Here is an 8,589-nt window from a genome sequence, read left to right as displayed (position 1 = left end):
AAAGAATAAGGTTTAAACTACTTGCACAAAATTTGGGAGATTTATCAGGAGTTTCAGGATCCCTCTTCAAGGTAAGTTTGGAGGGGGGTGGTGTTTTTTTGTTTAAATGCTGCTAAACTTCATTCTGCCCTTGAAAAGGCATGTTTAGAGGCTACTTTCTAAGTTGATACTTTGTTGCCCTCTGAGCATACTCCTTCCCACATGCTCCTTTTTGATGCTGTGATGCCTCTGTTGTGTTGCCAGTGTGAAAAAAACATGATTTCACCAGTTGTTTTTTCATCAGGTGTACTGACTGTGTTGCAGTAATGTTGGTACACATGGGACTGGCATGGGAAAGGCTGAAATAACCTCCTCAAGATGTCAAAGTACATCCTCTAAAGTGCTGTGAATGCCCTGCAGTGAGCTTGGGTTGCTAATTTAGAAGCTACAGTTAGAATTAAAGAGGCCTCAAAAAGGGATGAAGTCAGACAGATTATGCAGCAAAATCCATGTCAGCTCACTGTATTGAAACATTAATTGCATGGAAGAGAATTGCATGAAAGTAGGAAAAGTAGAACCTCATTTGTTGCTGAATTTTTTAAGGAAAGATTTTATACGAAGGTGAAAGTATTGTTAAAAATACCAGTACTTATAACCTAAAGGAGGTTTTTTTTTCCCCAGACTGTTGTTAGGTCAGAAGTAGCAGAGTTTTCCTTGCTGTTTGCTTCAGATTGCTATGGAATGCAGTGATTGGAGCAATGTTTCCAAGGTGGATGATCCTTGTGTTCTCTTTATAATGGTTCATATCTGCTCCATACAACATCAGAATTTACAAGTTGCCTTTTCAGGCTGTCAGTTCTTTAAATTTCCTAGAGTTTAAAAAATAAGCTTTGTTGACAGTTACTGCATCCCTGAGTTTCTTCAGTGTCCTGTTTTTTCCATCTGTAATTTTTAAAGGTAGAATTCAGTGAAAATACACACTTGCTGTTAAATGTAGGACATCTCAGAAACTGTAGATATCTGGAGTGCCACTGGTTCCACCAATATAGGTGTTCAGTTGTTCTTTTCCTTAATTATCAATATGTGAAACTTAACACCTCAGTCACTGATCACTTCTAATATCTTAGGATAGTTTTCATCTCTAGCAAACATTCTTCAAGTACTTTGTAAGATTAACACCTTTGAGGTTCATATTTTTAAGCCTATCTAAATGTTACAATATGTAGTTTGTAACTTTGAGCAGGAGATGGAGCCAAACTGGACTAAATGCAAAATGGAAGTTTGCTTTATTGTTAAAGTTGAGGGTTAAATCATAGCTTTCCTATGAGGATTTTTGGAGTTCCAGAGACTAACAGTTGTTTTGAGGATTCTGAACAAATTGAGAAATACTAGTTCTAGATAGTTTTACATGGACATGAATGTAAGTAAAAGGAAATAATTCACAGTTTTTGCTTAAAAAATTTATAAAAGCCTTTAACATTTTAATAATTTGCTAAAATTGTCCTTATTGGGTGGAACTTTGCCAATCTAGAAAAAAGTCTATATAAATTGATGTAAAAATAAACATTGTTCAAATAAAGTAAAAATTGGAAAAAATATCACAAAGGTACATGATTCTGGTTCCTCTATGAGAAATTACTAATAATTTTTCATAGTGAATGAGATCCTTGTTCTCTTCATGCAGATGACCTTGTGGGTGTGAGAGGTGATGATTCCCAAGGCACCAATGATCAAAGGGGGTGGGCTGCTCCTGTTAAAGTTCTTCTGTCAAATTGGAGGTACGAAATGAGGTACCCTGACTGTTGAAGTCAGTAACTGCTGGGATCCTCTCAGCTGCTCCTGTTTGAGTGTATTTTTCCATAGGCACACAAGAGCACAGCCAAAGAACAGCTGCTTGGTGCTTGGAGCACCAGGTTCTGATGGATAACAGTTCTTCATCTGGGGGGAAAATAGCTGTTGGTTTTGCAAGCTGAGAGTCTTCAGACACTGATCTGTATTTCCAGCATCTGCTTGCTTTCTTCCTTGGACACAATGGATGCTTTTACAATCTCGCTAATAGCCAATTAAAGTATTCCCAGTAACAAGATGAAAATATTTTTTCACATGTGTGCTAAAGTTCACTTCCCCAGTGATAGCATTTTAACTCCCAGGAGGGTTGTGAAAGAGGGAATTTGCTTTTACAGAAAAGCAAACGTAGCCACTTCCTGCTAGTGCAATTATAAATGTGTTTGGGGACTATTTTAGTTGGAGGTGTTTCTCACCTCAGTCCTGGCATTGCATCCCTCTTCTCCCTCTTAAAATCAACTGAAGTGTAGAGGGAAGCCAAATTAGGCTGAGATCCTTATTTCTGGTTACTCTGCTTTTTTCCTCCTTTGGTGTCATTTTTACTCTTTCCTTCTTGATCTCTTTAGTTCCCCGTATTTTGGCTGTGGCCACAAGAGGACAATTCTTGGGTTTGGTCACCTTGACTGTCTTGAGTTCAGCTTTTTGATTTTAGTTTTCTGCCTATGTATCTTGTCTCAGGCAAACGTTTCTTACATAATGCAGCAATAGTGATGACAAAAATCATTGTTCAGTTGTCCTTGACATTATTTTTATTTTTTTTATTTATTAAGTACGTCAAACTTCTGTTTGATAATGCAGATAAGAGCTTGTAATTTCTTACTGTAGTCATGGCTTGCATTTGGGATGGCTTAATTCCTCTGTGGGGAAATGTAATGATGAGAAATGACATGCAGGTTCTCAGGTTCTGATGCCTGACAGTTCCCACCATTCTAGAAATGAGATTTACATCGGGTGGGATGAGCATTTAGACCTCACTTCTGCAGCTATGCCTATTAGATGTTTGTTGGGTTACGGGATGTCAATGATATAGAATCTGCGTGTACTGGGCTTTAAATAGGAGGCATTCCAGACAGAGCATGTGTTTGAGTCAGAAGTACATCTAATTGCTGTTGGTATCATTAAAGGTTGTAGGCACATGCTGCTGGAGCTTTGAGCACAATGAAAATCTGCCTCTGTTCCTTCACAGGTTTTTCTGCTTACATTTTGAAGGATAAAAATGCATCCGTGACCTCCAGTGTTCAGATCTGGCCAGCTGGACGCAGGCCCTCACAGTGCAGAGTAAAACACCCCCTTGCTTAAACTGGGGGAAGTCAGCTTGTGAATGAATTTCTGGCCAGTTTTAGAATTCACACATGTAAATATTGAGTAGCTGGGATCTCTCAAATACAGCTGTAGTTTGCAGCACTGGTTACTTGGGAATAAATCGCATTCCCACTGCTTTCTAATTACATTCAGTCTGACAGTACAAATACCAAAACTGCTGGGATTACTCTATGTTGCTTCCGTGACAGCTAAGAGGGATTTCTAAATTTTATAATATATATAAATTATAAAATATGTAATTTTAAAAGGTATAAATAATATATATATAAACATCTAGACTACATAATGACATAGTAAGGAAATAGTCTTCTTAAATTTAGCCTACAGCTGTATTCAGAATTTTGTCTGAATTTAGACAGAACAGCATAGGGTTTGCAGGCTTAGATGGTAAAAGCACTCTAATGCAGAGGAAGCATCCACACAGTTCTTACAATGCACAGTGGTGGTATCTGTGACCTACTTTAAAAAATACTTTGTATTTAAGAAGGCTCAAAAAGCTGTGCCATGTCAGTTCTGGGTTTGAACACTTATTTCCCAGTTGTGCTTGCCTACAATAGTATAATGTATATTTGCCCCTAGATGACAACGGGGGTATTTGATGAGTTATAGTGTGGATTCTTTATCTTGAAAGGATACCAAGAAACTCAATCATTGATATGGTTATAGCCCTTTTCAAACAGTCTTTTGTCAAGCTTCTTTCTTTTATGCATGATAATTTTTTGACCACCTTCTTATCAGTGCTCCAGGATTTTTGATCCCTAGTAATTTTGCATGAGCCATATCAGACACAGGCTGAAGATGAGGTTTCAGCTGATCTTCCTTCATTGGTGCTGTTCTCTGGTTCATTCAGAGAACAAATTTCCAACAGAAAAATACTCTGGAGGACCAGGCAGTGCTTGTGAGACCAAGTTTTAAATTACTCAGTCTCATTGCCTTCATGAATCCTCTCTTACCCCACAAAGATATTTATGCTGAAGCTTGTGAGATGGCTTTGATGCTAAAAAAAGATTCAGATGGGTACTTGGGTAGATGAATGCACAGCTTGGAAGTATAACAACATTTAAATCCCTTGTTTAACAAGGGACCCTCTAAAAGGTGTGTTCACAACTGTACTTTCAGAATATATCTCAAAGCTTTCAAGAACAATGGTGTGTGTATCTAGATGAAAGGTGCCTTGCAAAAAAGGTGCCTCTAGTAAAAGGCCTCTTGCAAATTTGAGGGTGAAAAAAAGAGGGGAACCCCTACAATTGTGCATCTTCGAAAGAGGGAGGGGAAATAAAACAGCTGGGGTTGTATTAGTGTGAGGAGCCTGAATACAAAATGACCCATTTGGTGTCGTGTCCTGGGAAGACATCTCAATCTGCTACAGAAGATATCAAGGCCATAAGAGAACCATTCCTTGACCATTAGAGGTCAAGGTTGATCACATAAATATTCCCTCAGTGTCCAGTGTAAGGGTAAAGTAGAGATCACAAGCTGAATGGAGGAGGGGGATTTGTTTTCATGAATAAATAATCTGGTGGATAGCTAGAGTAAGAGGGGAAACTGGAGAATATTTGCCTGCTTTCTGTCTTGTAGTTCCTCCTCCCTCTTCCTCAGGAGGCTGTGGTACCTCCTGGATGTAGAGCATCCAGTTCTTCAGTGAATAAAATGCTCCCTAGTCAGATTGGGATCAGCTGGTGATATCCAGCACACTACACCTGGGCTTCATTGTCGAATTCCTGTGTTTGAGTTGTTGAGTGATGCAGTTTGGGCTTGTTTCTGGAATGTGCAGTGAGACAAGGGAAAACCATGGGCGCATATTGATGTGATAAAAGGAGAGAGCCAGGTTTTCAGGATGGTTTTTATCTTGACTGTGTAACAGTTCAGAAGTGTCTGTGGTGGCTCTGAGGTAGCAGGGGGTGTGTTTTGCTGGTTCTCTGACTTAGTACCAGGTTCTAGTACACCAACCCAGAACCACAAACTTAGAGACTGGCAGTCAGATAGGGATACTTGAATTGTTAAATGCATTTTTCTTGTTGAACCTACTTGCACAGAAAGGAATTCCTTCTCCTGTCTGATCCCTCCAAGGTCACCTGGCAGCAAAAGAAAAGGCTGCGCCGTGGGCTGCAGTTTCAGATTAGTGACAAGAATTTGCAGAGTTATCCATACCATGTGCTCCCAAGGAACCCCTGAATGGAGCCCTTGGATCTATGTGTGGGTTTTTACACTGGCTGAGTGTGGAGGTTGTATTAATAATTCTGTTGTGTAGAGCACAGATGTTGGACTGTGTAGAAAGAGAGCTAAAGGGCAGGATGAAGGCCATGGTCAAGCTCTCTGGCACTTACTTTGTGACATTCAGTAACTCAATGACTGCTGTTGTCTTTGTAGGGAAGCTGTGCTCACAAAACCACTTTGAGCAGTCAGCCTGCGCAACAAATACCATTACTGATGCCACTCTATTTCCTTCTCTCTGTGCATTTCTAGATGCCAAAATTTGAAAGACAGCATCCAGGATGCTCTATTGCTCTTTCTGCAGAGAAACCAAAGTACATGATCTGGGAAAAGCGCTGTTTGGTTTGCATTCCATCCTCCCAAAGTGGCAACACCAGCCTAGCCAGCTCCTGTGAGGTACTCTGCTTGGTGACAAGACAACTTTATTTAGCAGGACATGCCATCAAATAGCTCCAATTTGGAAACTATTAAGAGCAAAATAAATTTAAAAAATTATTATTGGAAGAAGTTTATTAAGTATAAAATACTTAGTATCACATCCACAGACAATTTATGCATTGCATAAGTGCATTGTTTATAAATAACCTGACATGTCACATCAGTCCTTAACTTCTGTGTGCTGTTTTTCCACTAGGGCTTGGATGATCATTTTATGAACCAATTTCCTGAGATCTCAGCGCCCTTCATGCTTTGCAATTTCTCCTGAGCTCACCTTTCAGGAGCTATACCCAATGACTGCAGTATGGATATGTGTATAATGGCTTGGCAGGTCTCCACAGTTGTGGAATTTACAACCATTGCTGTGCATGTAAAGCTTGGAACAGCTTTTTTTTATTATTTATTTCTGGTGTATGATGAATTAGGCCATCTGTCTGCTGACCCTTCTCCCCCACTCTCCTCTTGCCTGGTATGTTGGCACTGTCACACAGTCAGCCAAGGTCAAGGTCTGGAGGCTGGGTCTGTGACCTTCGCTGCTGAGCCCTCGAGGGCTCAGTCCTCAGTTTCCCAGGGTAATTCTCCAGTATGTTATGCACCCACTGGCCTGAGATGCCATGCAAGGAGGAGGGATCTGTTTACAGTAACATTAAGAATGTGATAATAGGAACTTCCTTCATGCACAGAGCCAGTGCTTGCAGGGTACTTTATTTAAGCCCAAAGTTAACAAGTGGACTAGTTTTTCAAATCATAAATGAGACACTTCCTGGTTTGCATCTAAAATGGCAGAGGACACTTGACCAAATGAACTGAACATAGGTCTTAAAATGTTAAATGCAGATGCACTTAGACATACTGAGACAGAGGCAAGCTTTGATGAAACAAAAATAGAAAGCCAAGTAAAATTATCGTGGTTTATCCCATTGTGCTCCTTGCCTGAAATAAAAGTATATGATAGTGACATAAGTATCAGCAGCCAAACAGGTATGAAGGTCAACCCTTATAAATTGGGCTAGCACTAGTAACTCTAGAACTTGATCCAAAGATTTATGAGATTAATGGGAATTTTTCTATGGAGTTTAATTGTGTTTTAGATCAAGTGTGTAGATGCAAAAGATTTTATGTAACAATAAAATGTCTGCAAGCACTAGGGGAATCTTTTGGAAGGTTTCTTGTCAAGAGCTAGATCTTTTGCATGAGCATAAGACTGGAAAGTTTATTTACTGCTGTTGGCAGCCATCAAGTGCATGGGCAGCTCCTCAGGGAAGTGACTTCTGTAGTATTGCCAGTGCTGTTACAAGATGATGAGTCAAGTATTAAAAAAAAAAAGTGAGAGTGTATGGAAATGATGGGGCTTTGTTTTTAAATAGAAGGCTGTAAGTTCTTTTTGTTTGATGCTTCCCTTTTGGCCTTTAAAGGTGCCTGCAAACCATATTTCAAAGCAGTTCTATGTACCCAAAAGGGCCAGGAACAACTTCTCAATCAGAACCTGAAATTGCCATGCAGTGATGAGACTAAAAGACGTTACAGAGCTTTGTGGATTTCCATTACCACCTCTGGAAGAGGTGATACCAAGCTAGCAGAGGGATTGGTGGAATGTGATTTAATGAAGTTGACCAGCAATGAGGAAGAGGAGGAAATTCCTCCATGTAGAAAGTAGATGACAGAGCAGACGTAGCATGCCTGGAAAATAAATAACTCTCGTGTTATTCTAGATCAGGATTACCTCTGACAAGGAAAAGTTATGTGTAGTGCTATGTGAATTCTATGCATGATATAATTTAACCCAACAACTCCAGAGGGTTGTTAATTTTCAGCTCTTTTTTTTTTTTCAGCTTGACTACATGTTTTTGCACCTGTTTTGGCTGCAGCGTTCAGAGGTTTTTCTTGTGGGCCCAAGCAGTCCTCTCTGGATGTGAAGTAGCTGAAGAGGTTGATGCTGAAGGCTGATAATTGCAAATACAAATAGCTGTTCTTACCCCTTGAGAAGAGTCCAGCCTCCTCTAAAGATCAGAGCCTGCCCAGGCTCAGCTGTGTTTGTCTATTAACAGATGAGATTACTGCTCTGAGATGAGGTCCTGCTTATGCTGCACTAAAAGGTTGGTCTTAGAGCAGTCACAGGTACGTGAGGCCACATGGCTGCCTGCCTTGGCACATGAAGCTGGATGCTGTGCCACCCCTTCACATGTGGCCCAGTGTACATTCACAGGCACTTGTAGGACCACACTGTAGGGAATTAGTAGATCTGCCATCTACTAATGGCAGAGGAGCTCTAGGGAGCTTTGGCCCTCTTGTAATAGGCAGCACAGACATAGCCTCGGTTCTTCCTGCTGGAATTTAGCTTTAAAAAAAAAACCCTTAAGTCTCTCTCTGTGACTTTACTGGGAGTTATTATGGAGTGAACTACAGGAAGAGAAAATAAATCCACTGCATGTAATCTCACTGTGAGGAAATGGGGGTTTGGTGGTGGAGTGACTGATAAAAAGTTTCATGTGTTTTCCTGATGCTTTTTGTAGCGTTGAAGTGTTAATGAGCCTTAGAGACAATTTTTGATCAGTTCTCAGTGTATGCCCCAGCATAAGGGATCATAGTTTCAAGAGCAGAGATGGATTTATGAGTTGAAATGAAAATAAAACATTCCCTTCATTGTTGTTATAATAGTTCCTCTGTACTAATAATCCCTCAAAGACCAAAGCAAAAAATTTTTTGCTCCTTGTAAGGGAGAGAAGTTCAGAACCATAAAATTCAGATTACTTTGAGATTTCTGTCTCTCTGACTTTAACAACTGGCAGA

Source organism: Pyrgilauda ruficollis, unplaced genomic scaffold, assembly GCF_017590135.1.
Source record: "Pyrgilauda ruficollis isolate IOZ18807 unplaced genomic scaffold, ASM1759013v1 scaffold15, whole genome shotgun sequence".
Taxonomy (NCBI): Eukaryota; Metazoa; Chordata; class Aves; order Passeriformes; family Passeridae; genus Pyrgilauda; species Pyrgilauda ruficollis.
The sequence above is the reverse complement of the archived record's forward strand: the minus strand, read 5'-3'. Positions refer to the sequence as shown.